Below are 11,079 nucleotides of genomic sequence, written 5' to 3'. Positions count from 1 at the left end.
ATTAAAAAAAAAAAAAAAAAACTTCCGCAAATAAAACCAACAAATAAATGAGAAAAGAAGAAATTGAAAGAACTTCTGTGAAAAAAATTATTATTATTATTATTATTTTTTGAGTGATTAGAGAAACCTGCCGCCATTATTCCATACTATGCACCGGGTAAACAAAGGATCGTAAAGAGAAATAAACTACTATATAATATACATTGTTGATTGATTCAAACCAAAAAGGCTAATAAGCCGCTCGCACTGAGAGCCGAACTTGAAATCATGTAGTTACTAAGCTAACCGTCCAATGGTTGCCCCTTATTATGCTACTAGTATTTTATATGCACAATGCGTAAAAATATGTGTCCAATATTAATACTCAATGTTAAAATTTATATATATAAAACCTGAATTAAGACTTATTATGTTTTTATTTTAGATTAGATTATTGAGCTTATGATACTTTAATTAATGTACATGAAATTAACCTATTTAAATTTAGATTATAGAGCTTACACAGATATGTAAACAAACCTATTTAAATTTTATGAAGAGATCTCTTTTAGTCTATTTCAAAATGTTAAAATTTTAATATGTAAACAAACCTATTTAAATTTAAAATTATTTTAAATTTAATAATATAAACATGTCATTTTTAATCTTTTTACATTTATCAACTTATCAAAAAAACTAATTTTACCAAACACTTTTAAGCATAATCAGCTAGCTTAATAGTTCTTTAGTTTTAAGCTTTTAGCTTATAAATTTTCAGCTTTTAGCTACTTTTCAATTTTCACATCTCTTTTCAGCTAGGTTTGCCAAATATAACCTTGGTACTCAGGAATAACTGTATTTTGTTTTCAAATGGAGCCCGTAATAAAAGCAATAAATAAATGGAAAAAAATAGAGAAAAAAGCTAAAAGGGAAAACTCCATCTACCTCATCTTAAAAAGGAATTCGGTAATAAAAGCAAACAAATGGAAAAAGAACTAACCTCTGTAATAATTCTAGGGATGAATTTTCAGGATTTTAAATTAATCCCTTGAAACTGGAATCACCTCAATTAAAAAAAAAATTAAAATAAATTTTTATTAATAATAATAATAATAATAGTAATCATTATTATTATTATTATTATTAAAAAAGAAGAATATATGGTTGCTGAAAATATGCTATACGGTGCCAGGGCACAACATTACTTCAGGGAATTGAACAAAAAGATCGAAAATTAATATGAATTAACATTTGGACATCCACTACTCAAAGCTGTTTGAACACATTAAGTGCATGCATATGCATATATGGCTGTTACTTTGAAACAAGTGATGGAGATAGGATTATATGATCAGGAGAGTGAATCACGATTTAAGAGTACTACAATTAATTAAATACATTAATATTCATATAATATATACCAAATTAAAGTACATCATTACATTACAATATATTAAAATTTAGATGAATACAAATAATGTACACTAACAAACAAAATAACAAATACAAATAGTACTGGAATACTTACGGAAATAAATAAAACTGACCTTCAAAATATTAGATGAAGATAGTATGCAACTAAGAACTTATGCAAACCCACGGCCGGAGTAAGGCAAAAATGAGCTCTCACTGAAAATGGAGAATGAATAAAGCAAAAAGAAGATGGTTTTCTTTGCTTCTCTGCCGGAACGAAAGAAATAAGAAGAAAAATGGTTTTTCTCCTCCTTTTCTGCCTGCTGCCTTATGCCTACTGTCGAATGGAATCAATAAACTTGAGAGTTGAAGTGGAGTAAGTGGGTCTTGAGAAAAGAGAAAGAAAGTTGCAATCCACATGCATATGCTGCCTCCCAAACCTAGTTTAATTTCTCCCCATGCATTTAATATATATCTATAGGGAAGGGCATGAACATATATATATATATATATGTTGGAAGGAGTGAAGTGAGGTGGTAGAAGAAGCCATGAGAGAGGGCATCAGCAAAGGTCACATGGGGTTTGACATCTCTACACTTAATAAGCAATGTAGAAATTTAATTAAATTAAAGCCAGATTTGTTGCCTGAAAAGGTGGTCGCCACTGCGTTTCTGCCACTCCAAACAATTAATATAATTAAGCAAGCTAGCTAGCTAGGGTTGACTTTGATGGCCTGGGTTTAATGTAATGTGTTCATACATGCATCTGTCTGTGAAGAAATATATACCCAGCCCAGAATTGAATTTACGTTAGTTTCCGCAATTTTTATTTTTATGAATATATTGGCTTTTCGCCAAACTTTTTGGCGATCGAGTTGAATGCAAGGGGGAATTCAAACCACTGTGGCTCTTTCTCATCTTCATAACAAATTTTAATTGCGAGTTTCTTTACTTTTTAGGGTGTGTTTGGTTCACACATGAGAATCGGAATCGGCATCGGTATGGGTATCAAATACTTGGTAAGGGTAATGAGTTTTGGTGAAACTATTTTGCAATGTTTGATAGTAGGGTGAAATGAGAATGATTATTAATAGTTGGGGAATAAATGGGGTAGGGGAATGAAACCCTTATTTCATTAGGGCATGGGTTTTCCAATTAATGGGGTATTCCAAACCCATAGTAGTATTCTAAAAACCTATCAACTAAACAATAACAATCACTTTGATACCCATACCTTATGCCTAAACCCACCAACCAAACACACCCTTAGTATATTACAAATCATCTTCCTAAAATATGATTAAGAATTAATAGTATAACTAGCGACAGTGTGAGGATTTTGTCTAAAGTGGACAGATCTCTTGTGGGCACTAACATTAATTGTCATGTCTACTAAGCCACTAAGCGACCATGCATGATTTACCTCCTCTCATATGCTGTGTTTGGCCAGAGCGTGGGAGACCCTTAGAGTTGGAGCAATGGCGCTTCAACCTTTTGGAGGAAGAATTAATAATAGTATAGTACGAGACAACTCCAGTCAAGTTGATTTGGTTGTTACTTTAATTTGTTAACCACTAGCCGATCAACACTAGGGTCATTAATAATATAGTGCGGCGACTTCAGTCAAGTTGATTTGGCTGTTATTTTAATTTGTTAACCACTAGACAATCAACACTAGGGTCATTAGGTGGGTGTGACCTTGTGCATGCAAACCCACACCCATTTTTCAATGTGCAACAAAAACTTCTTACAAGTCTTCTTAATTCGATCTATTTTTCTCAACTAAAATGCATGCACTTTGATAATCAATTTTTGTATAATAAATCGAATTAAACATCTCGCTTAAGATCAACCGAGAATCAGAATCCACTTTATCAATTTGACCCAATCCAAATCGGTGGTGGATCCCCTCAAAGCTTTCTTCAAAATGACTGGTTTATATGTCAATTTTAGCTAATTAATTTTTTAACATAACCCATAGTGTAGCAATTGACAGACCGAGAACTCTTTTTAGGGATTATATATAAGTGCTAGGCATTTTATTATGGACTCCTCCACCATGGCAGGCAGCATTACCGAATTAGAGTACATTATTAAGATTATTTTTAATAGTGATAATGAGAATTGTTTAATTAGAAATATATGAATATTATGTGCATGTTGAACATTATGCCGAATTGCAATGATAATTTGGGTTTTGTTGACGTAGACCAATAACATGACGACACGCTTGTAATTAATGTTCCATGCAGAGCGTTGGATCTCATTCACGTGAGGTATAATAACGGTAATACAGAATGAAACATCATTGCGCAATTATGGGATTAAACGTTGATTATTAGTAATTAGCAGAAACTAATAATGAACCTAAATCATCCCATATTAATTTATTCCAAATCAATTTTTAATCCACTTGGTCAATTTTTTTAAAGCTTTAGTCAACCATCTACGCCCGTGATCTAACCCAATTCGGATTCAAATCGGGTGGCGGAGTATTGTTCACATGCAACCCGACTTTGACTCTACTAATGTTGGCCAACAAGCACTTGCATTGCATTATCTCTATCTCTTTTTTTTTTTTTTTTTTTTTTTTTTTTTTTTTTTTTTTTTTTTTTTTTTTTTTTTTTTTTTTTTTTTTTTTTTTTTTTTTTTTCTCTTTCTCTTTTGAGCAAATTGTAATTTTAATTTTTGAATATAGAATAATAACTAATTGGATCTAGTTGTAAGAGTATATTATCACTTTTAGTTCATAAATTAGTATTCTCTTATTTAATGATTTTTTCAAAATTTACCATTACGTCTCAAAAACCCTAATTGACCAGATTAATAATGAATTTTATTTATAAATTTATTTTCTTCAAATTAACACTTTAATTCCGTAACTTAGCAGCCATAAATGCGACCTCCATTTTACTTCTATAAAATGATTAGTATAATGAAAGTTACTAATTTGTGTTTTTGGTCACTAGGTCACGAAATATGAATGCAATATAGTTTGAGAGAGAAAAAAAAAAAAAAGAAATAGGAAGCGAAATTTCATTAAATTGGAGTTTCTCGTAAATTTTGATGGACTTATTAACGAAGAGGTCTAAAGCACCACTTAACTAATATGGGGACTAAGTTTGTTACACATGATTAAATTTTTGTTTCAAATATTTTGTGTGTGCGCGTGTGTATATAGTTTACTCACTTTTAACTAAGTAAGATTACTTATAAGATGTTACACATTTTTATATCATACACTATGTGTAGTTAAAGTATGATGCATGTTTTTTATTTTATTTTTATTTTTAATATGTAATATGTTTCACTTGTGTATGAACTTTTATGAACTTGCATTCAAATGAATGAGAACGCTTTTGGAAGGTATTTTTGACGTATATAATAATCATTTATTATTTATTGAGTATGAAATTATGATTATGGTTGAGTAACTACTTTTAAGACATTTAACATGTATATTAGTTAAATATCATACATTATGTGATAATATAAATGTTTAATAAGATTAAAAAATAAAAATAATAATGGTCAAATTAAGCATCCAACTGCACACGATAATATAATTAACCCATTTGATATTATAAAAAAAATTGATTCATTGAACAATCCAAATCCATGCAATAAAAAAATAGTACTCTAAGTAAACTGGTTAAAATTTATAATTTTTTTTAAATAAAAAATTTAGTCAATTTATATATATGTGTGTGTTCCCACACCCCCTTCTCCCTACTTTGTCTCCCGCAGAGATGATTCCACCAAAGACAAAGCTCTCTTCATCTCAAAGATTGAGATGAAGAGTGTACTTCACATCATAATTTTTACCTCCGATCCTTACATGTCAAATTTGTTTGATTCGTTTTTTTTTATTTCTTTTATATTAATAAATAAATTCATATTTCAACGCCATATGAGACTGGCTAATTCATGATAGCGAATGAGTAAAATGAATTTTATTACCACGTCAAGACGGTAAACTTATCATAAGAGGAAAATAACATTATTCTACATGTAATTAATGTAAGATCAATAATACTGTCTAAACGTATACATAATGAATTTACGAGTAACCTAACCTCGTAGTAGCGGAAGCGTAGATCGTGTTGATCTCCAGCCATAGTTGATGCTTTGTTGTGTTGCCTGTGTTATTCGTTTTGTCTCACACTTGACTCAGAACCCTAGATGGTGTCCTGGTATTTTCTGAGCAGTGTGAGTACCATGTCTGTAGGTCTCTATATGATTGTCTGTCCTGCATCCCATCAATGCAGACTTATATAGGCATATGGTGGATTGGACTAAACCTAGATGTCCAATCCAACCTATAACTTAATGGGCCTAGCCCACTTGTACCACATTATTAAGGCCCATATTGGGAAAGGTCTTACATTCTCCTACTTGGTGCAAGTACTAGCACAACTCTCATCAAAGAACAAAACACATGAATCATAGCGATATGTCCTCTACTCGACAGAGTAATATCTTCTATGCATCACATGCATTTTTATTCCCCAACTTAAGTTCTTTATGAACAAACCCAACGTTTATTCTTGGTACCTTAAGGGATGTTTCTCAAAATAAAATATATATGCACAACTTAAAAGAGAAAACCATCCAAATTGTACAAGAGAGTACACTTCATGATCTCTAAGATCCTTAATGTTAACTATGTCTTAAGTAGAGATCTCTTAATGTTAGCATAATGCTAACTATGTTCCATGACTTAACTTAAGCACTAACTCTAACAGCCAAGAGTTTGGAGTTTACACGTCTGTCACTCCTACTCATCAAAATAGCCAAAAGATAGTTTAGTCATAGAAGCATTCCAACAACTTAGACAATAAATTCTAAGTCCATAAATGTGGAATTTTAAATATACACCATAACTTCCCAAATAACTTTAAGGTCCACTTTATAATAAACTGAATATTATGAGTCCTACTTTCTTGCAAAATTGTCTTGAGCCTTATAAACCAGAATGGCCCAGGATCAATTTTGAAGAAACTAAAGACTCTTAAATGCTAAAGAATTTATTTAAATAACAGTGTATCACAGTTAAATGTTTTGTTCTAATAAACTCCTTAATATTGTTACAACATTTTCATAAATATGTTGCACAACCAAATGTTCAATAATTTGAACTTATGAATTTATATGAACAAATACAAGATTAATACTTGTGGAATTTCTTAATGCAGCATCTTAATGATCTTTTTCTAAATTATCACTCCCACTGATTAAAATATTCTTCAGCAGAATTAATGATATACGTAGTCATAATTGATTTGACCAACTAAATAATGAAGATATATAATTCCCCACCATTAGTTGGGCATACTAAATAATCAATATTTGGTTCCAATCCAACTAAATAATAAAGATATAATTCCCCACCATTAGTTGGATATACTAAAATACACTTTTCAAAACCAAGTTGGAATTTGGCTCGAAGAGGTACATTTTTATTCTTGAAAACCAAAAGAGGTATATCAAATATATCACGTAACTTACTACAGTTAGTCCAAATAACCGAGCAAGATTCGCGAAATAATTAATAAAAGTGGTTAAATTTTGGGAAGTAACTAAATACATGTTTTGCCAATGCAAACCATGAAAACTTAGAAGTATAATTTAACTAAATTTATAAATTCTAAGAAATTGTGATAAAATTATTATCTAATGGTGATGGATTTATTGACATAAAATTTGCTTGTGGGCTAAAGTTTTAATTCTATTAAATTCAATTAAAACCCTTATGATAAAATTTCATCTCAATTATTAAATAAACAAAAGAATCTAGAGACATAAAACTTGCCTGTGGGCTAAAGCTTTACTCAATTAGATCCAACTGAAATTTTATGATGAAACAATTATCAAATGAGTTGAAGAATCAAGTGATATAAGACTTGCCTGTAGGCTAAAGTTTTAATCAACGAGATTCATTACAACTATTATGATAAAACTTAAGAAATCATGTTCCTTTTCTTAATCCCTGTGGGTAAATTAAGAAATATGATCTAAAGTTTGCATCATAAAATTAAACTTTATGATAGAGATGGAAATAATCATAAACTAAATAAATTTATTTGTTTCCATCATCACTGATAAAACTACTAAACTATATTCTGATAAATAATTGCCTGTGGGCTAAATTATGATCATAGTCCAGTATTTAATCCTAATTAATCATACAAATATAATGAAATTGCCTGTGGGCTAAATTCCATCATATTAAATACAATTAATCACAAATGATATGTCTAAAACTTTATGTGATCAAGATAAACTGCTCAATATATAATTTTAACTGATTAAAGGATGCTGTGGCTACTCCCCAACCAAATTAAAATTATAAGATCACTAGACAATTATCAATTCATTGCCTAACCTTTATGTGATTCAAATTTAAGAGAAATCAGTAAATTAAAGATGCTATGGCTATTCTTTAATGAACTGAAATCAAATCACATTGGCAAGGAATAAAAAAAAATTTTAACAAACAAATTATACCAGATTGTGATGGAAAAATCCAAATATATGATATTTAAGGGGACTAGTGGCACAAGATGTTCTTAAGTCATTGCCATAAAACTAGTATCCCTCATCAATTCATATGTACTCAATGTATAACTGTCTGGGGGTATAAACCTAAAATTGTAGGGTATACACCAAAATTGCATGGTTCACCTATGATTAAAGCTTAAATGGGTGAACTAAATCAACTGACCAAATGTGCTAAGATCAGGCACTACCGTAACTAAAGTTTATGCATAAGTCCAATTTAATTAGGAACTAATATAATTCCATCCTAAATTTATGCATTGCTAAAGGCATAATAAAAAAAAAATATTTTGCATAACANACCAAATGTTCAATAATTTGAACTTATGAATTTATATGAACAAATACAAGATTAATACTTGTGGAATTTCTTAATGCAGCATCTTAATGATCTTTTTCTAAATTATCACTCCCACTGATTAAAATATTCTTCAGCAGAATTAATGATATACGTAGTCATAATTGATTTGACCAACTAAATAATGAAGATATATAATTCCCCACCATTAGTTGGGCATACTAAATAATCAATATTTGGTTCCAATCCAACTAAATAATAAAGATATAATTCCCCACCATTAGTTGGATATACTAAAATACACTTTTCAAAACCAAGTTGGAATTTGGCTCGAAGAGGTACATTTTTATTCTTGAAAACCAAAAGAGGTATATCAAATATATCACGTAACTTACTACAGTTAGTCCAAATAACCGAGCAAGATTCGCGAAATAATTAATAAAAGTGGTTAAATTTTGGGAAGTAACTAAATACATGTTTTGCCAATGCAAACCATGAAAACTTAGAAGTATAATTTAACTAAATTTATAAATTCTAAGAAATTGTGATAAAATTATTATCTAATGGTGATGGATTTATTGACATAAAATTTGCTTGTGGGCTAAAGTTTTAATTCTATTAAATTCAATTAAAACCCTTATGATAAAATTTCATCTCAATTATTAAATAAACAAAAGAATCTAGAGACATAAAACTTGCCTGTGGGCTAAAGCTTTACTCAATTAGATCCAACTGAAATTTTATGATGAAACAATTATCAAATGAGTTGAAGAATCAAGTGATATAAGACTTGCCTGTAGGCTAAAGTTTTAATCAACGAGATTCATTACAACTATTATGATAAAACTTAAGAAATCATGTTCCTTTTCTTAATCCCTGTGGGTAAATTAAGAAATATGATCTAAAGTTTGCATCATAAAATTAAACTTTATGATAGAGATGGAAATAATCATAAACTAAATAAATTTATTTGTTTCCATCATCACTGATAAAACTACTAAACTATATTCTGATAAATAATTGCCTGTGGGCTAAATTATGATCATAGTCCAGTATTTAATCCTAATTAATCATACAAATATAATGAAATTGCCTGTGGGCTAAATTCCATCATATTAAATACAATTAATCACAAATGATATGTCTAAAACTTTATGTGATCAAGATAAACTGCTCAATATATAATTTTAACTGATTAAAGGATGCTGTGGCTACTCCCCAACCAAATTAAAATTATAAGATCACTAGACAATTATCAATTCATTGCCTAACCTTTATGTGATTCAAATTTAAGAGAAATCAGTAAATTAAAGATGCTATGGCTATTCTTTAATGAACTGAAATCAAATCACATTGGCAAGGAATAAAAAAAAATTTTAACAAACAAATTATACCAGATTGTGATGGAAAAATCCAAATATATGATATTTAAGGGGACTAGTGGCACAAGATGTTCTTAAGTCATTGCCATAAAACTAGTATCCCTCATCAATTCATATGTACTCAATGTATAACTGTCTGGGGGTATAAACCTAAAATTGTAGGGTATACACCAAAATTGCATGGTTCACCTATGATTAAAGCTTAAATGGGTGAACTAAATCAACTGACCAAATGTGCTAAGATCAGGCACTACCGTAACTAAAGTTTATGCATAAGTCCAATTTAATTAGGAACTAATATAATTCCATCCTAAATTTATGCATTGCTAAAGGCATAATATATAATTCCATCCTAAATTTATGCATTGCTAAAGGCATAATAAAAAAATCCATCCTAAATTTATGCATTGCTAAAGGCATAATAAAAAAAACCATCCTAAATTTATGCATTGCTAAAGGCATAATAAAAAAAAAATATTTTGCATAACAAAATATTATGCGTTGGACAAATTAATATGCATAAAAGTAGGCATTAAACTCATATATTCCAAACAAATTGCATAACTTAAAACAATTTTTAATATGAGCTTTCAAAATATAGAATTAATATCCAAATGCTAATATGAGTCCAAATCAAAGAGACCCAACATTTTTAATAATGACATAATGGATATATACTTTGAAATTTTAAACTTTAAGCCCATGAAAAAAATGGTTTAATATAAAAATCAAATTTATGAGAAATAGACCGAATTTACAAATTTCAACAATACCTAACCAAAAGTATATATTGTCATTTGTAAATTAAACTCTCACAAACTAAAATTGCATAATTAAACTTAATATTATGCACTTAATGTGATTGAATGTATAAAACTAACTGAAAAATATGAACCAACTACAAAGTGTGAATTTTACACTAAATAATTATTCATACTTAATCAATTATGGGCCTAACGTACTAAAATCATAATTCAAAGAACTTAAAGAATTATGCAATTAGTGGCAATTGCCAGTTGCCTTAGCAAATACGTTTTTCCAAAATTACTAAATTGATTCTCCATAACCCAATTAATAATATTATTATCATTAATGGCAAATTACAAATAATCCAAAAAGCAATAGCCATAATAATATTATCACATTAAATAGGAGACTAAATATGGAAAAACAAAAGCTAAAACCACTAACCGTAGAAACATTCTCGGATATAATTTTGAAACTTAATAAAATTTAAAGTCCTAAAAATGTCAAGAATATAATAATGACCAAAATATTTTCTTTACTAGAACATTGTCACATAAACTTAATTGCAAACAATTCAGTATTTATAACTGAATACCATATTAACATTAACGGTTTCATTAATTAAAATATTTGATGGTAATAATCAACATTATAACCACCATTAATATTTAACAATGGCAACCAAATTATGGTAAGACACCTT

Source organism: Ipomoea triloba, chromosome 14, assembly GCF_003576645.1.
Source record: "Ipomoea triloba cultivar NCNSP0323 chromosome 14, ASM357664v1".
In the NCBI taxonomy this organism is placed as follows: domain Eukaryota; kingdom Viridiplantae; phylum Streptophyta; class Magnoliopsida; order Solanales; family Convolvulaceae; genus Ipomoea; species Ipomoea triloba.
This window is presented reverse-complemented; position numbering follows the sequence as displayed.